Raw genomic sequence first — 20,453 nt, forward strand, 5'->3', positions numbered from 1 at the left:
CTGCTGTTCCAGTGCCTGCTGACCCGGTGCCTCCTACTGAGCCTGCTGATCCAGTGCCTGCTGATCAAGTGCCTCCTACTGAGCCTGCTGATCCAGTGCCCGCTGTTCCGGTGCCCGCAGTTCCTGTGCTTACTGATCCGGTGTCTCCTACTCAGCTCGCTGTTCCGGTGCCCGCTGATCCGGTGTCTTCTTGCTTCCTGCTCCTACTCCTCGATGGCTTGATCAATGACACGATGCAATGCACACTCCAGAAAGAAGGCGTAAGGTATGATGTCACTGATGGCACCCTGGCCGTGACTGACCAGTTTGGTGATCTCATCGAATGGCCGCAGAAGTCTGCATGCGTCGCGCATGAGCAGCCACTGGCGAGGTGAAAAAAACCCAAGCTCCCCAGAACCTGTCCTGCCACAGAGTTCGTACAGGTAGTCATTAACTGCACGTTTCTGCTGGGGCAGCCTATCAAGCATATGCAACGTTGAGTTCCATCGCATCAGGCAGTCACAAATAAGACGCCTGACGGGCAGGTTGTGTCGCCACTGAATGTCAAGGCGAGCCATGACACAGCCATGGCTGTGTAAGATATTCTGAAATGGCCCGAGATTTTCCTTGCCTGCCGCAAGATGTCCTGGACCCCAGGGTATTTGGCAACGAATCGCTGCACGACCAAGTTCAGGACGTGTGCCATGCATGGCACGTGTGTTATTTTGCCCTGTTTCAGCACGCTCAGCAGATTGGCACCGTTGTCGCACACCACTTTACCAACTGTCAAATTCAGCGGTGTCAGCCACTGATCTGCCTGTGAACGCAAAGCTGAAAGGAGTGCAGGACCAGTGTGGCTCTTGGCTTCCAGGCACAACAGACGCAGCACAGCATGGCAACGTCTCACCTGGCATGTGGAATAGGTTCTGGGGATCTTGGGCGGCGCAGCGGAAGAGACGGTTTCAGTGGAAAAGGAGGAGTCAGCCAAGGAGGAGAGGGAGGATGGAGGAGGAGAAGAGGAGGCAGGCCTGCATGCAATCCGTGGCGGTACAACCAAATCTACACGGGTGCCATGGGTTACATGCTTGACGGCCGTCAGAAGGTTCACCCAGTGGGCAGTAAAAGTGATATACCTTCCCTGCCCGTGTTTGCTAGACCTGTGTCTGTGGTCAGATGTATCTTGGCACCAACACTGCGTGCCAGAGATATATTCACTTGCTGCTGAACATGGCCATACAGCTCTGGAATGCCCTTCTGCGAGAAATATTTCCTGCCTGGGACCTTCCATTGTGGTGTTCCAATGGCCACAAATTTATGAAAGGCCTCGGAGTCCACCAGTTGATATGGCAGTAGTTGTCGGGCTATCAGTTCCAACAAGCCAGCAGTCAAACGTTGGGCAAGAGGGTTATCCAGCGTCATCATTGTTTTCCACTCCAACATTTGGGCCACAGAAGCCTGCCTTTTTCCAGAACAACCTGACGACGGCATGATGGAAGGTGGAGTGGAGCACAATTGTCAGGAGAGAGAAGGAGAAGAAGAGGCTGGACGGTGAGAGCCTGGAGTGTGGCTTTGTGGGTTCTGACGGTGTTGCTCCCACTGGGCTCGGTGATGGGAGTTCAGGTGCCTTCTTAAGGCGGTCGTTCCTAGGTGAGTGTTGGGCTTACCGCGACTTATGCGTTGACTGCAAAGGCTTCAGATGGCAACACTGTTGTCAGCAAAGGACACATTAAAAAAAGCCCTCACTGCGGAGCCATGTGTCGGCATCCTGGGAGCGCTAGATATGACTGTACATGGTTGATGGCTCACTCCTGATAAATTTGCAGTCTGCTTTGTACCTCTTGTGCAATGCAAGTTCTGCCTGCCTCTCCTCCTGTTAGGAACGCTTCCTGAGCACACTGATGTGCTGTCATGAGTCTGCAACCTAAAGGGTTAACCCAGAGCAAACTAATTGCAATAATTGGCAAACAGGCTGCCTTATTTAAACAGCCCAGCAGCACTGCACTTTTCTGTGTTGTCTTCAGCTCTCCTGTGTTCTGAACCTGCTTCCTGTTGATTTCCTGTCTGATACCTGTTGGCTCGTCCCTGACTTCGCTTGTTTGCTGCCTGTCCTGATCCCGGCTTGTTTTGACTACTCTTCTGGATTCTCCTTGTCGGCTCATCCACCTTCGGACCTTGACCGGTTACTCCCTGGTGGGGCGACCCTGGGGACCGCGACCTGGTATCCACCTGCAGCCAAATCCATCCTCACCATCAGAGGCCCTGGTGAAGACTGGTGGATGCTTAGACCCCGCACCTCAGGTTAGCCTGTGCTACTCACCTCGGGTTTCCAACCAAGCTCCGCCCACCAGCAACGGTAAGCCTTCTCTGCACGACAGGCTTCCACCTGCCTCATAACAGTACAACACAGCCATGTCAGAGCCTGCAAGAGAGGCCTCACCGTTGGAGGAAATTTGCCAGCACCTCACAGCCCTGTCGCAAGCCGTGAAGACCCTCCAGGATGGTTACACACAGTTAGAGGGACGATTACAATCCGCCACTCTCCCGGGGAACCCTACAGTGTTATCAGCTCCGTCCACCTCTGCAGCGTCCACAGGATCTGCTCCTAGTTCCACGGTAGTGATGTTGCCACCGGAACCCCGTGTTACGAACCCCGAAAAATTCTCCGGAGACCAGGGTAAATTCCGAGCCTTCCGTAATGCCTGCCAATTGTACTTCTCCTTGCAGCCCCGTACCTTTTCCCTGGAGGTCACCAAGGTGGGGTTTGTCGTTTCTTTGCTCCTAGGCGAGCCTCAATCCTGGGCCCATCGGCTTCTAGAGGAGAGCAGTCCCCATCTGGACTCATTATCATAATTTTTTACGGCCATGGCTCAACTTTATGATGATCCGCAGCGGTCCTCCACCGCAGAGCCTGCACTTCACGTTCTCCAGCAGGGTCGCAGGCCCGTCGAGGACTACGTCACCGACTTCCGCCGCCTGAGTTCCGATACCTCCTGGAACGAGGCGGCACTGCGCTACCAGTTCCACCTGGGCTTATCCGAAGGACTGAAGGATGAACTAGCCCGAGTGGGTATACCTGACACCCTGGAAGATCTGATTTCCCAGGTCATTCGGATTACCGCCGGCTCCGGGAGCGCCGGACAGAGTGGCCTCCACAACAGTTTCGGCCAACCTGGATGCTGCCACGGGTGACTCCTCCTGCACGTTTTTCCCCGACTGGACCAGTCCCTGTCTGTCCTGCTCCTACCGGTGCCACTCCAGATATGCCTGAACCCATGCAACTCAGGATCATGCGACCAGCCCTGTCTCCAGAAGAGAGTCGGCAAATGGGTAACCTCTGTCTCTATTGTGGAGAAGCCAGCCATTATGTGCGTTCCTGCCCTGCAAAACTCTGCAAGTTTCGTTCTGTTCCTGTACCCAGTTGTGTGGCATCTGTTACCAATACCTCTCACCTAGCTTTCCCTGTGTCATTGCAGCTCTCGGAAGGTCCCGTCCCGGTTACAGCGATCATTGATTCAGGAGCCTGCAGCTGCTTTATTGATCGCAACTTCGCTGCTCAACACGGCATACCTCTCCAGCCGAAGACCCAAGGCCTCACCATCTTTCTGGCTGACAGATCCCACATTAAATCCGGACCTGTGACCCAGGAAACCCCTCCTCTTCCCATGGTCTCCTCGTCTGGCCACAAGGAGATTATAAGTCTGGACATTATTGCATCTCCATTATTTCTCATTATCCTGGGGTTGCCGTGGTTGCAGGCCCACAACCCGCAGATCTATTGGACCACAGGAGCCATCCAATTCCCATCATCATATTGCAGGAACTCCTGCCTACCCATGCCGCTCCAAGCTTCCAAAGCCCTACTCTGTCTCGAGTCTGAGCCTGACCTATGCTCTGTCGTGCCCCAGGCCTACCACGACTTTCTGGTCGTGTTCAGTAAACGGGGCGCCGAGACCTTGCCCCCGCATTGTCCGTATGACTGTCCACTCAAATTGCTGCCTGGGGCTGAGATTCCGTTCGGCCGGATCTATCCCTTATCTGAAGATGGGAACTGGACGTGCTGAAGGATTATGTGGACGAAAACCTAAAAAAAGGGTTTATCCGCCCATCCACTTCCCCGGCGGGAGCAGGCATTTTCTTTGTGGAAAAAAAGATCACTCTCTCCGACCTTGCATTGACTACAGGGATCTAAACAAGATCACTATTAAGAACCGCTACCCCCTTCCTCTGGTTCCCAAGCTTTTTCAGAGACTCAGGTCTGCTGCCCTGTTCACAAAATTGGACCTTCGTGGGGCCTATAACCTAGTCCATATCCGAGAGGGGGACGAGTGGAAGACGGCTTTCCGCACCCGGTTCGGACATTTTGAGTATCTAGTGATGCCGTTCGGCCTCTGCAATGCTCCGGCTACGTTCCAACATTTCGTGAACAACATCTTCATGGATTGGCTGGACATCTTTGTCATTGTATACCTGGATGACATTTTGATCTTTTCCGCATCCCTGGAACAACACCGCGAGCATGTCCGAAATGTTCTCAGCCGCCTCCGCCAGCATGGTCCATATGCCAAGGCTGAAAAATGCGACTTCGAGCAAAGCAGCATTTCATTTTTGGGGCTAATAATTTCCACGGAAGGAATAAAGATAGACCCCCAGAAAGTCTCTGCTATTCTGGATTGGCCTCCGCCATCTGATAAGAAAGGAGTGCAGCGCTTTGTCGGCTTTGCCAATTTTTATAGGAGGTTCATAAGGGGATTCTCCAACATCATCTCCCCTATCACCCAGCTCACCAAGAAAGATGTCCGTTATTCTTGGACTCCTGAGGCCCAGTCCGCTTTCATGATTTTAAAGAAGCTCTTTACATCTGCTCCTATCCTGAGCCATCCAGATCCCACCTTACCCTACCTCCTTGAGGTAGATACCTCAGAAGTCGCTATTGGGGCAGTGATCTCCCAGAGACAAGGGGTCAAGGACCTGATGCACCCAATAGCTTTCTTTTCCCGAAAACTCTCCACGGCGGAAAGGAATTATGATGTGGGAGACCGGGAACTTTTGGCTATTAAAGCCGCCCTGGAAGAATGGCGATATCTGCTTGAGGGTGCGGCACACCCTATTCTCATTTTCACGGACCACAAAAACCTTGAGTACCTGAGATCTGCCAAACGTCTGCGACCCCGTCAGGCACGATGGGCACTGTTCTTCTCTAGGTTTTCGTTCCACATCACCTACCGACCTGGATCTAAAAATGTCAAACGAGACGCCCTGTCTCGGATGTTTGACAACCCTAAAGAGGTCCCAGTACCTGACACCATTCTATCTAAAAAGAACTTTCTGCTTCTTCTCACAGGTCTGAGGTCCCGTCTCGAACAAGCCTCGGCTACAATTTCTGACCCACGGGAACTCACCTGTCACGCAGGGATGGCTTGTTATGGGCCGGGGACAAGATTTTTGTTCCGGAGGACGTCCGAGTGGCAGTTCTGGGTGCCTGTCATGATCATCTTCTAGCCGGTCATTTTGGCATCCAAAGAACTCTTGACCTTCTGCAGCGCACCTTTTGGTGGCCCGAGATGGAAAAGAACTGCAGACACTATGTCCTTTCCTGCACCACTTGCTCCCGGAGTAAGACCGCAAGAAGCAAGGCTTGGGGGCTTCTCAGACCACTCCCAGTTCCTGACCGGCCCTGGCAGACAATCGCCATGGACTTCATTGTGGAACTGCCTCTTTCAGTAGGGTGCTCTGCCATCTTTGTGGTCGTAGACCGGCTTTCCAAGATGGCCCACTTTTTACCCTCAAGGGTACTCCCACCGCGAAAGAGACTGCAGACATCTTTCTCAAGGAAGTAGTAAGACTACATGGTGTACCTGCCAGTATAATCTCTGACAGAGGGGTGCAATTCACGTCCCGTTTCTGGAAGGCATTATGTGGGCTCCTGAAGATTGACCTGGCTATGTCCTCATCCTACCATCCACAAACCAACGGTCAAACTTAGAGGACTAACCAGACCCTGGAGCAATACCTCCGGTGCTTCACTACCTTTGTCCAGGACGACTGGGTAACCTTATTGCCATTTGCAGAATTCGCATATAATAATTCCAAACATTCCGTCACTGGGCAATCCCCCTTCTTCGCCAATTACGGGTTCCATCCCTCCTTCCTGCCTGACATCTCCTCTGAATCTGGAGTTCCCGCAGTCCAGGACATTTTCAACTTTGTCACCAGCAATAACAAACTTCTGCGGAAAAAAGTTGACCAAGGCTCAGGCAGCGTCCAAGAAAACCTTTGACGAGAAAAAGAGGGGAGAGTTAATCCTCCAGCCCGGTGATCGGGTTTTGCTGTCCACAGCTAACCTCCGCTTGGCCTGCCCGTCCAAGAAGTTGGCTCCCAAATTTATCGGTCCATTTTCAGTTAAAAGGAGACTCAATGCCGTTGCTTACGAACTATCCTTACCTGATACCCTGCAGATCCATCCTGTATTCCATGTCACCCTCTTAAAGCCCGTGGTTCCTGATGCCTTCCCTGGCAGACATTCTGGACCTCCCGAACCTGTGATTGTGGATGGAGACGTGGAGTATGAAGTGGAGGCCATACTTGACTGTTGTAAGAGAGGTAACCAGCTCCAGTACCTGATCAAGTGGAAAGGCTATGGGCCGGAAGAAAATTCATGGGAACCGGAGCGGAACATCCATGCTGTAGAATTAATCCAGGCGTTCTTTCTTGCCCATCCTCAGAAAAGCAGTTTGTTGGGCACACGGAGGTTGCCCTTAAGAGGGGGGGGCAATGTTAGGAACACTTCCTGAGCACACTGATATGCTGTCATGAGTCTGCAACCTAAAGGGTTAACCCAGAGCAGACTAATTGCAATAATTGGCAAACAGGCTGCCTTATTTAAACAGCCCAGCAGCACTGCACTTTGCTGTGTTGTCTTCAGCTCTCCTGTGTTCAGAACCTGCTTCCTGTTTATTTCCTGTCTGATACCTGTTGACCTTTGCTGCCTGTCCTGATCCCGGCTTGTTTTGACTACTCTTCTGGATTCTCCTTGTCGGCTCATCCACCTTCGGACCTTGACTGGTTACCCCCTGGTGGGGGCGACCCTGGGGACCGCGACCTGGTATCCACCTGCAGCCAAATCCATCCTCACCATCAGAGGCCCTGGTGAAGACCGGTGGATGCTTAGACCCCGCACCTCAGGTTAGCCTGTGCTACTCACCTCGGGTTTCCAACCAGGCTCCACCCACCGGCAACGGTAAGCCTTCTCTGCACGACAGGCTTCCACCTGCCTCATAACACCTCCCTATCTGCCGGTCCGTCTCTCCCTCTGAACTCCCCTCCTCTTCCTCTCTTGTGGCCACCCACATAACGTCCATAGACACGTCATCATCCACGTCACCTTCCCCACCACTAACATTCGAGATCTCAGAGTAGGCAGCAACAGCGGGGACCAACCTCCTTGGGCTGATCTGGGTACTGTCGTCAGACTGCTGAGTGGCGGCTGTTGCTACCTCCTCTTCCTGATTCGATGCCAACAATGGCTGGGCATCGCAAATGTCTTGTGATGGATTGGAAAATAATTCCAGTGACTCAAGCGGAGGGTATGTGGTGATGGTGGTGGTATTTGTGGTGGTATCTTTGGGGGTGCACACAGCAGAGAGTGAAGAGGGTGCAGATAGAGAGGATGAGGAGGGTGCAAAAGAGGAAGGCTGAGTGAGCCGCTTCAATCTGTGGTATTGGGGGGCCACAGGTTTATTACACCAGTTCTACAAATAATTTGCGAGTAACTGTTGTCACTGTGTGTAGCAGAGTAAACACAGCAGAAGAGGCCAAGTTTTTGCAGGACTAAAATACACTCTTAGAAAGTATACTGTTAAATAACACCCCACTTCAATATGTGGTATTGGGGGGCCACTGGTCTATCACACCAGTTGTTCAAAAAATTGGCCAGTGAGTTTGGCACTGTGTGTATCAGAGTTAACACAGCAAAAGAGGCAATATTGTTGCAGGACACAAATACACTTGTAAAAGTATACTCAGATAACACCCCACTTCAATATGTGGTATTGGGGGGCCATTGGTTTATCACACCAGTTGTTCAAAAAATTGGCCAGGGAGTTTGGCACTGTGTGTAGCAGAGTTAACGCAGCAAAAGAGGCAATATTGTTGCAGGACACAAATACACTTGTAAAAGTATACTCAGATAACACCCCACTTCAATATGTGGTATTGGGGGGGGCACTTGTTTATCACACCAGTTGTTCAAAAAATTGGCCAGTGAGTTTGGCACTGTGTGTATCAGAGTTAACGCAGCAAAAGAGGCAATATTGTTGCAGGACACAAATACACTTAGGAAAGTATACTCAGATAACACCCCACTTCAATATGTGGTATTGGGGGGGCCACTGGTCTATCACACCAGTTGTTCAAAAAATTGGCCAGTGAGTTTGGCACTGTGTGTATCAGAGTTAACGCAGCAAAAGAGGCAATATTGTTGCAGGACACAAATACACTTGTAAAAGTATACTCAGATAACACCCCACTTCAAAATGTGGTATTGGGGGGGCCACTGGTTTATCACACCAGTTGTTCAAAAAATTGGCCAGGGACTTTGGCACTGTGTGTAGCAGAGTTAACGCAGCAAAAGAGGAAATATTGTTGCAGGACACAAATACACTTAGGAAAGTATACTCAGATAACATCACACTTTAATTTGGTATTGGGGGGCCACTGGTCTATCACACCAGTTGTTCAAAAAATTGGCCAGTGAGTTTGGCACTGTGTGTATCAGAGTTAACACAGCAAAAGAGGCAATATTGTTGCAGGACACAAATACACTTGTAAAAGTATACTCAGATAACACCCCACTTCAAAATGTGGTATTGGGGGGGCCACTGGTTTATCACACCAGTTGTTCAAAAAATTGGCCAGGGAGTTTGGCACTGTGTGTAGCAGAGTTAACGCAGCAAAAGAGGAAATATTGTTGCAGGACACAAATACACTTAGGAAAGTATACTCAGATAACATCACACTTTAATTTGGTATTGGGGGGCCACTGGTCTATCACACCAGTTGTTCAAAAAATTGGCCAGTGAGTTTGGCACTGTGTGTATCAGAGTTAACACAGCAAAAGAGGTAATATTGTTGCAGGACACAAATACACTTGTAAAAGTATACTCAGATAACACCCCACTTCAATATGTGGTATTGGGGGGCCATTGGTTTATCACACCAGTTGTTCAAAAAATTGGCCAGGGAGTTTGGCACTGTGTGTAGCAGAGTTAACGCAGCAAAAGAGGCAATATTGTTGCAGGACACAAATACACTTGTAAAAGTATACTCAGATAACACCCCACTTCAATATGTGGTATTGGGGGGGGGCACTTGTTTATCACACCAGTTGTTCAAAAAATTGGCCAGTGAGTTTGGCACTGTGTGTATCAGAGTTAACGCAGCAAAAGAGGCAATATTGTTGCAGGACACAAATACACTTAGGAAAGTATACTCAGATAACACCCCACTTCAATATGTGGTATTGGGGGGGCACTGGTTTATCACACCAGTTGTTCAAAAAATTGGCCAGTGAGTTTGGCACTGTGTGTATCAGAGTTAACGCAGCAAAAGAGGCAATATTGTTGCAGGACACAAATACACTTAGGAAAGTATACACAGATAACACCCCACTTCAATATGTGGTATTGGGGGGGCACTGGTTTATCACACCAGTTGTTCAAAAAATTGGCCAGTGAGTTTGGCACTGTGTGTATCAGAGTTAACGCAGCAAAAGAGGCAATATTGTTGCAGGACACAAATACACTTGTAAAAGTATACTCAGATAACACCCCACTTCAAAATGTGGTATTGGGGGGGCCACTGGTTTATCACACCAGTTGTTCAAAAAATTGGCCAGGGAGTTTGGCACTGTGTGTAGCAGAGTTAACGCAGCAAAAGAGGAAATATTGTTGCAGGACACAAATACACTTAGGAAAGTATACTCAGATAACATCACACTTTAATTTGGTATTGGGGGGCCACTGGTCTATCACACCAGTTGTTCAAAAAATTGGCCAGTGAGTTTGGCACTGTGTGTATCAGAGTTAACACCGCAAAAGAGGCGATATTATTGCAGGACACAAATACACTTGTAAAAGTATACTCAGATAACACCCCACTTCAAAATGTGGTATTGGGGGGGCCATTGGTTTATCACACCAGTTGTTCAAAAAATTGGCCAGGGAGTTTGGCACTGTGTGTAGCAGAGTTAACGCAGCAAAAGAGGCAATATTGTTGCAGGACACAAATACACTTGTAAAAGTATTCTCAGATAACACCCCACTTCAATATGTGGTATTGGGGGGGGGCACTTGTTTATCACACCAGTTGTTCAAAAAATTGGCCAGTGAGTTTGGCACTGTGTGTATCAGAGTTAACGCAGCAAAAGAGGCAATATTGTTGCAGGACACAAATACACTTAGGAAAGTATACTCAGATAACACCCCACTTCAATATGTGGTATTGGGGGGGCCACTGGTCTATCACACCAGTTGTTCAAAAAATTGGCCAGTGAGTTTGGCACTGTGTGTATCAGAGTTAACACAGCAAAAGAGGCAATATTGTTGCAGGACACAAATACACTTGTAAAAGTATACTCAGATAACACCCCACTTCAAAATGTGGTATTGGGGGGGGCACTTGTTTATCACACCAGTTGTTCAAAAAATTGGCCAGTGAGTTTGGCACTGTGTGTATCAGAGTTAACGCAGCAAAAGAGGCAATATTGTTGCAGGACACAAATACACTTAGGAAAGTATACTCAGATAACACCCCACTTCAATATGTGGTATTGGGGGGGCACTGGTTTATCACACCAGTTTTTCAAAAAATTGTCCAGGGAGTTTGGCACTGTGTGTATCAGAGTTAACGCAGCAAAAGAGGCAATATTGTTGCAGGACACAAATACACTTGTAAAAGTATACTCAGATAACACCCCACTTCAAAATGTGGTATTGGGGGGGCCACTGGTTTATCACACCAGTTGTTCAAAAAATTGGCCAGTGAGTTTGGCACTGTGTGTATCAGAGTTAGCGCAGCAAAAGAGGCAATATTGTTGCAGGACACAAATACACTTAGGAAAGTATACACAGATAACACCCCACTTCAATATGTGGTATTGGGGGGCACTGGTTTATCACACCAGTTGTTCAAAAAATTGGCCAGTGAGTTTGGCACTGTGTGTATCAGAGTTAACGCAGCAAAAGAGGCAATATTGTTGCAGGACACAAATACACTTAGGAAAGTATACTCAGATAACACCCCACTTCAATATGTGGTATTGGGGGGCACTGGTTTATCACACCAGTTGTTCAAAAAATTGGCCAGTGAGTTTGGCACTGTGTGTATCAGAGTTAACGCAGCAAAAGAGGCAATATTGTTGCAGGACACAAATACACTTAGGAAAGTATACACAGATAACACCCCACTTCAATATGTGGTATTGGGGGGGCACTGGTTTATCACACCAGTTGTTCAAAAAATTGGCCAGTGAGTTTGGCACTGTGTGTATCAGAGTTAACGCAGCAAAAGAGGCAATATTGTTGCAGGACACAAATACACTTGTAAAAGTATACTCAGATAACACCCCACTTCAAAATGTGGTATTGGGGGGGCCACTGGTTTATCACACCAGTTGTTCAAAAAATTGGCCAGGGAGTTTGGCACTGTGTGTAGCAGAGTTAACGCAGCAAAAGAGGAAATATTGTTGCAGGACACAAATACACTTAGGAAAGTATACTCAGATAACATCACACTTTAATTTGGTATTGGGGGGCCACTGGTCTATCACACCAGTTGTTCAAAAAATTGGCCAGTGAGTTTGGCACTGTGTGTATCAGAGTTAACACCGCAAAAGAGGCGATATTATTGCAGGACACAAATACACTTGTAAAAGTATACTCAGATAACACCCCACTTCAAAATGTGGTATTGGGGGGGCCATTGGTTTATCACACCAGTTGTTCAAAAAATTGGCCAGGGAGTTTGGCACTGTGTGTAGCAGAGTTAACGCAGCAAAAGAGGCAATATTGTTGCAGGACACAAATACACTTAGGAAAGTATACTCAGATAACACCCCACTTCAATATGTGGTATTGGGGGGGGCACTGGTTTATCACACCAGTTGTTCAAAAAATTGGCCAGTGAGTTTGGCACTGTGTGTATCAGAGTTAACGCAGCAAAAGAGGCAATATTGTTGCAGGACACAAATACACTTAGGAAAGTATACTCAGATAACACCCCACTTCAATATGTGGTATTGGGGGGGCCACTGGTCTATCACACCAGTTGTTCAAAAAATTGGCCAGTGAGTTTGGCACTGTGTGTATCAGAGTTAACACAGCAAAAGAGGCAATATTGTTGCAGGACACAAATACACATGTAAAAGTATACTCAGATAACACCCCACTTCAAAATGTGGTATTGGGGGGGGGCACTTGTTTATCACACCAGTTGTTCAAAAAATTGGCCAGTGAGTTTGGCACTGTGTGTATCAGAGTTAACGCAGCAAAAGAGGCAATATTGTTGCAGGACACAAATACACTTAGGAAAGTATACTCAGATAACACCCCACTTCAATATGTGGTATTGGGGGGGCACTGGTTTATCACACCAGTTGTTCAAAAAATTGGCCAGTGAGTTTGGCACTGTGTGTATCAGAGTTAACGCAGCAAAAGAGGCAATATTGTTGCAGGACACAAATACACTTAGGAAAGTATACTCAGATAACACCCCACTTCAATATGTGGTATTGGGGGGCCACTGGTTTATCACACCAGTTTTTCAAAAAATTGTCCAGGGAGTTTGGCACTGTGTGTATCAGAGTTAACGCAGCAAAAGAGGCAATATTGTTGCAGGACACAAATACACTTGTAAAAGTATACTCAGATAACACCCCACTTCAAAATGTGGTATTGGGGGGGCCACTGGTTTATCACACCAGTTGTTCAAAAAATTGGCCAGGGAGTTTGGCACTGTGTGTAGCAGAGTTAACGCAGCAAAAGAGGAAATATTGTTGCAGGACACAAATACACTTAGGAAAGTATACTCAGATAACATCACACTTTAATTTGGTATTGGGGGGCCACTGGTCTATCACACCAGTTGTTCAAAAAATTGGCCAGTGAGTTTGGCACTGTGTGTATCAGAGTTAACACCGCAAAAGAGGCAATATTATTGCAGGACACAAATACACTTGTAAAAGTATACTCAGATAACACCCCACTTTAATATGTGGTATTGGGGGGCCACTGGTCTATCACACCAGTTGTTCAAAAAATTGGCCAGGGAGTTTTGCACTGTGTGTATCAGAGTTAACGCGGCAAAAGAGGCAATATTGTTTTAGAACACAAATACACTTAGGAAAGTATACTCAGATAACACCCCACTTCAATATGTGGTATTGGGGGGCCACTGGTCTATCACACCAGTTGTTAAAAAAATTGGCCAGGGAGTTTTGCACTGTGTGTATCAGAATTAGCGCAGCAAAAGAGGCAATATTGTTGCAGGACACAAATACACTTGTAAAAGTATACTCAGATAACACCCCACTTCAATATGTGGTATTGGGGGGGCCACTTGTTTATCACACCAGTTGTTCAAAAAAATTGGCCAGGGAGTTTGGCACTGTGTGTATCAGAGTTAATGCAGCAAAAGAGGCAATATTGTTGCAGGACACAAATACACTTGTAAAAGTATACTCAGATAACACCCCACTTCAATATGTGGTATTGAGGGGCCACTGGTCTATCACACCAGTTATAATACATTAAAAGTGCTTTTGTCACTGTTTGTAGTATTGCTGCAGCAACGCTCAGTCACCACACCAGTCACAATGCTGCACAGTGCACAATACAAATCCACTATGATGCTTTCTATATTACAAAGTATATTATACCGTGGATTACACCCCTATATAGTGCACTGCACACCTATACCAAATAAATAGCGGCCCTTGAAATGACTTTTGTGGACATTAACAGAGCGATTTGTGTCACTGCTGATCTCTGTCCCTGGAGCACACTGGATACCTGTCCCTAAACTGAACAGAAACTGCACACCTATACCAAATAAATTGCAGCCCTTTAACACGTCGGTACGTGTGAGATCCACCTTTCCAAGTTTTTGGGGTTCATCTCATACTTCTGAAGATTTGAGGGTGCTGCCTGTTCCATACTCCTCCTCCTACTCCTCAACCATCCTTTTAGGGGTACAAACAATAGTAATTGGGGCCTAGTGTGGTGGTGTACGTGTGAGATACATACACTTTCTTTTTGATCATATTTTCTATTCTGCTATTCAATTAAAACCTTTGGGGATCAATTAAATTGCGTGATAGTCTGTGTCGGTACGTGTGAGATCCACCTTTCCAAGTTTTTGGGGTTCATCTCATACTTCTGAAGATTTGAGGGTGTTGCCTGTTCCATACTCCTCCTCCTACTGCTCAACCATCCTTTTAGGGGTACAAACAATAGTAATTGGGGCCTAGTGTGGTGGTGTACGTGTGAGATACATACACTTTCTTTTTGATCATATTTTCTATTCCGCTATTCAATTAAAACCTTTGGGGATCAATTAAATTGCGTGATAGTCTGTGTCGGTACGTGTGAGATCCACCTTTCCAAGTTTTTGGGGTTCATCTCATACTTCTGAAGATTTGAGGGTGCTGCCTGTTCCATACTCCTCCTCCTACTGCTCAACCATCCTTTTAGGGGTACAAACAATAGTAATTGGGGCCTAGTGTGGTGGTGTACGTGTGAGATACATACACTTTCTTTTTGATCATATTTTCTATTCCGCTATTCAATTAAATCCTTTGGGGATCAATTAAATTGCGTGATAGTCTGTGTCGGTACGTGTGAGATCCACCTTTCCTAGTTTTTGGGGTTCATCTCATACTTCTGAAGATTTGAGGGTGCTGCCTGTTCCATACTCCTCCTCCTACTGCTCAACCATCCTTTTAGGGGTACAAACAATAGTAATTGGGGCCTAGTGTGGTGGTGTACGTGTGAGATACATACACTTTCTTTTTGATCATATTTTCTATTCCCGCTATTCAATTAAAACCTTTGGGGATCAATTAAATTGCGTGATAGTCTGTGTCGGTACGTGTGAGATCCACCTTTCCAAGTTTTTTTGGTTCATCTCATACTTCTGAAGATTTGAGGGTGCTGCCTGTTCCATACTCCTCCTCCTACTCCTCAACCATCCTTTTAGGGGTACAAACAATAGTAATTGGGGCCTAGTGTGGTGGTGTACGTGTGAGATACATACACTTTCTTTTTGATCATATTTTCTATTCCGCTATTCAATTAAATCCTTTGGGGATCAATTAAATTGCGTGATAGTCTGTGTCGGTACGTGTGAGATCCACCTTTCCAAGTTTTTGGGGTTCATCTCATACTTCTGAAGATTTGAGGGTGCTGCCTGTTCCATACTCCTCCTCCTACTGCTCAACCATCCGTTTAGGGGTACAAACAATAGTAATTGGGGCCTAGTGTGGTGGTGTACGTGTGAGATACATACACTTTCTTTTTGATCATATTTTCTATTCCGCTATTCAATTAAAACCTTTGGGGATCAATTAAATTGCGTGATAGTCTGTGTCGGTACGTGTGAGATCCACCTTTCCAAGTTTTTGGGGTTCATCTCATACTTCTGAAGATTTGAGGGTGCTGCCTGTTCCATACTCCTCCTCCTACTGCTCAACCATCCTTTTAGGGGTACAAACAATAGTAATTGGGGCCTAGTGTGGTGGTGTACGTGTGAGATACATACACTTTCTTTTTGATCATATTTTCTATTCCGCTATTCAATTAAAACCTTTGGGGATCAATTAAATTGCGTGATAGTCTGTGTCGGTACGTGTGAGATCCACCTTTCCAAGTTTTTGGGGTTCATCTCATACTTCTGAAGATTTGAGGGTGCTGCCTGTTCCATACTCCTCCTCCTACTGCTCAACCATCCTTTTAGGGGTACAAACAATAGTAATTGGGGCCTAGTGTGGTGGTGTACGTGTGAGATACATACACTTTCTTTTTGATCATATTTTCTATTCCGCTATTCAATTAAAACCTTTGGGGATCAATTAAATTGCGTGATAGTCTGTGTCGGTACGTGTGAGATCCACCTTTCCAAGTTTTTGGGGTTCATCTCATACTTCTGAAGATTTGAGGGTGCTGCCTGTTCCATACTCCTCCCCCTACTGCTCAACCATCCTTTTAGGGGTACAAACAATAGTAATTGGGGCCTAGTGTGGTGGTGTACGTGTGAGATACATACACTTTCTTTTTGATCATATTTTCTATTCCGCTATTCAATTAAAACCTTTGGGGATCAATTAAATTGCGTGATAGTCTGTGTCGGTACATGTGAGATCCACCTTTCCAAGTTTTTGGGGTTCATCTCATACTTCTGAAGATTTGAGGGTGCTGCCTGTTCCATACTCCTCCTCCTACTGCTCAACCATCCTTTTAGGGGTACAAACAATAGTAATTGGGGCCTAGTGTGGTGGTGTACGTGTGAGATACATACACTTTCTTTTTGATCATATTTTCTATTCCGCTATTCAATTAAAACCTTTGGGGATCAATTAAATTGCGTGATAGTCTGTGTCGGTACGTGTGAGATCCACCTTTCCAAGTTTTTGAGGTTCATCTCATACTTCTGAAGATTTGAGGGTGCTGTCTGTTCCATACTCCTCCTACTCCTCATCCATCCTTTTAGGGGTACAAACAATAGTAATTGGGGCCTAGTGTGGTGGTGTACGTGCGAGATACATACACTTTTTTTGATCATATTTCCTATTCCGCTATTCAATAAAAACCTTTGAGGATCAATTGAATTGCGGGATAGTCTGTGTCGGTACGTGTGAGATCCACCTTTCCAAGTTTTTGAGGTTCATCTCATACTTCTGAAGATTTGAGGGTGCTGTCTGTTCCATACTCCTCCTACTCCTCATCCATCCTTTTAGGGGTAGAAACAATAGTAATTGGGGCCTAGTGTGGTTTTGTACGTGCGAGATACATACACTTTTTTGGATCATATTTCCTATTCCGCTATTCAATAAAAACCTTTCTAGGGCAAGATCTTAAATTACATAAATATGAGGAGACCGTCAAATAAGGGCCGTGGCCTGGGTCGTGGTGCTGCTGGTAGAGCTCCTGTTGCAAGGAGAGGACGTGGTCGATCTGTGCCAGCTACACGCACAAGTGAAACACCTTCCTCAAGTGTGAGTAGGCGACAGAACCTGCATCAGTATTTGGTAGGGCATCATACGCCCCTAGAAGTGATGAGGCCAGAACAAGTGGAGGCGATAGTAGATTGGTTTGCTGCTGACAGTGCCTCCAGTTCCTTCACATTGTCTCCCACCCAGTCTACTGCAGAAAGGTCACAGTTGGCACCTGCAGCCGATGTCCAACCGTCTTTCACCTCACCCCCTTGCAAATCAGGCAAGCAGTCTGAGCCCCAAGCCATACAGCAGTCTCTTCTTCTTTTTGATGACTCTGTCAGCAGGGTTTCCCAGGGCCATCCACCTAGCCCTGCCCCAGAAGTGGAAGAGATTGAGTGCAGCGATGCCCAACCACTTATTTCTCAAGATGAGTACATGCAAGGATCATCGCAGCACGTCTCCGATGATGACGAAACGCAGGTGCCAACTGCTGCGGCGTTCAGCATTGTGGAGACCGACAAAGAGGGCAGGGGTGAAGACTGGGTGGAAGATGATGTGGAGGACGATGAGGTCCTCGACCCCACATGGAATGAACGTCATGCAGGTGACCTGAGTAGTTTGGAGGAAGAGGCGGTGGTCGCACAGAGCCACCAGCACAGCAGAAGAGGGAGCAGGGTGCAGAAGCGGAGCGGCCGTGCCCTAGACACTACGCCCGCTACTGCCCAACGCAGCAAGGGAACGAGCGCACCAAAGTCAGCTCAAAGGAGTTCTCTAGCGTGGAAGTTCTTTAGAAAATGTGCTGATGACAGGACACGAGTGGTTTGCACCCTGTGCAATCAGAGCTTGAAGCGAGGCATAAACCTTCTCAACCTGAGCACAACCTGCATGATCATGCATCCAAGTGCAAAGCACGAGCTGCAGTGGAGTACACACCTTCAAAACCAAGAAACGTCTCTGGCTCATCCTGCTTCCTCTTCTGCTGCAGTCTCGGCCGCTCCAGCCACATCTGTAGTGATACCGGCACCTGCCACCCCGTAAACAGACGATCTGTCAGCAACACCACCACCTGGGTCACCAACAACCATCTCCACAATGTCCCGTGGAAGCGTTCAGCTTTCCATCTCCCAAACACTTGAGAGGAAGAGGAATTACCCCCCTACCCACCCGCGATCCCTGGCCCTGAATGCCAGAATTTCAAAATTATTGGCCTTTGAAATGCTGTCATTCCGTCTGGTGGAGACGCACAGTTTTAAAAACCTTATGTCGGTGGCTGTCCCACAGTACGTCGTGCCCAGCCGCCACTACTTTTCCAGGCAAGCCATCCCTTCCCTGCACAACCAAGTGGGGGAAAAAATCAGGTGTGCACTGCGCAACGCCATCTGTGCCAAGGTCCACCTAACTACCGATACGTGGACCAGTAAGCACGGTCAGGGGCGTTATATCTCCCTAACGGCACACTGGGTAAATGCAGTGGCGGATGGGCCTGAGGCGGATAGCAATTTGGCGCATGTCCTTCCACCACCGAGGATTGCAGGGCGCTTCAGTTTGCCTCCTGTTCCTAAATCCTCCTACTCCGCTTCCTCATCCTCTACCGCCTCCTCATCCGGACAGCGTAACACCTTCACCACCAACTTCAGCACGGCCAGGGGTAAACGACAGCAGGCAGTTTTACAACTTGCCTGTTTGGGGAACAAACCACACACCGCGCAGGAGTTGTGGAGGAGCATGGAACAGCAGACAAATGAGTGGTTGCTGCCAGCGAGCCTCAAGCCCGGCCTGGTGGTGTGCGATAACGGGAGAAATCTCATAGCAGCTCTGGGCCTAGCCGGTTTGACGCACATCCCTTGCCTGGCGCATGTGCTGAATTTGGTGGTGCAGAGGTTCCTTAAAAACTACCCCGATATGTCAGAGCTGCTGCAGAAAGTGCGGGCCATCTGAGCGCACTTTCGGCGTTCTCACCCTGCTGCTGCTCGCCTGGCAGCGCTGCAGCGTAACTTCGGCCTTCCCGCTCACCGCCTCATATGTGACGTGCCCACAAGGTGGAACTCCACCTTGCACATGCTGGAAAGACTGTGCGAGCAGCAGCAGGCCATAGTGGAGTTTTAGCTGCAGCACGCACGCGTGAGTCGCTCTGCGGAACAGCACCACTTCACCACCAATAACTGGGCCTCCATGCGAGACCTGTGTGCCTTGTTGCGCTGTTTTGAGTACTCCACCAACATGGCCAGTGGCAATGACGCCGTTCTCAGCTTAACTATCCCACTTCTATGCCTCCTTGAAAAAACAATTCGAGCGATGATGGAAGAGGATGTGGCACAGGATGAGGAGGAGGAGGAGGAGGATGAAGAGGTAACATTTCAAAGGCTTTCAGGGCAGTCATTCACAAGGGGCTCCGAGGGTGGGTTCCTGCACACACAAACGCCAGGGACACAATTGTCCAGCAGGGGCACAGTTCTGGAGGATGAGGAGGATGAGGAGGAGGAGGAGCTGGAGGAGGAGATGGAACCATGTTCACAGCAGGGTGGCACCCAGGCCAGCTCATGGCCATCACTGGTGCGTGGCTGGGGGGATACAGAGGACACGGACGATACACCTCCCACAGAGGACAGCCTTTCGTTGCCTCTGGGCAGCCTGGCACACATGAGCGATTACATGCTGCAGTGTCTCCACAACGACCGCCGAGTTGCCCACATTCTAACTTGTGCTGATTACTGGGTGGCCACGCTGCTGGATCCCCGTTACAAGGACAACGTACCGTCCTTAATTCACTCACTGGAGCGCGATCGCAAGATGCGCGAGTACAAGCGCACGCTGGTAGACGCCATGCTGCTGGCATTCCCATCTGACAGCAGGGCCGCAGTGGAAGCACAAGGCAGAGGAGGAGGAGGAGGAGGTCGCCAACGCAACCAGGGCACCGCCAGCACCTCAGAAGGCAGGGTTAGCATGGCCGAAATGTGGAAAAGCTTTGTCAGCACGCCACAACAAACAGCAGCACCAGCAGCTCAGATGGAACGTCTTAGCAGGAGGCAGCATTTTACCAACATGGTGGAGCAGTATGTGTGCACACGCCTACATGTAGTGAATGAGGGGTCTGCCCCCTTCAACTTCTGGGTCTCCAAATTGGGCACATGGCCTGAGCTTGCCCTTTACGCCTTGGAGGTGCTGGCGTGCCCCGCAGCCAGTGTATTATCTGAACGGGTATTTAGCACGGCTGGGGGCGTTATAACAGACAAGCGCAGCCGCCTGTCCAGAGACAATGTGGACAAGCTCA

Source organism: Pelophylax lessonae (genome assembly GCF_965119305.1).
Source record: "Pelophylax lessonae genome assembly, chromosome: 2".
NCBI classification, from domain to species: Eukaryota; Metazoa; Chordata; class Amphibia; order Anura; family Ranidae; genus Pelophylax; species Pelophylax lessonae.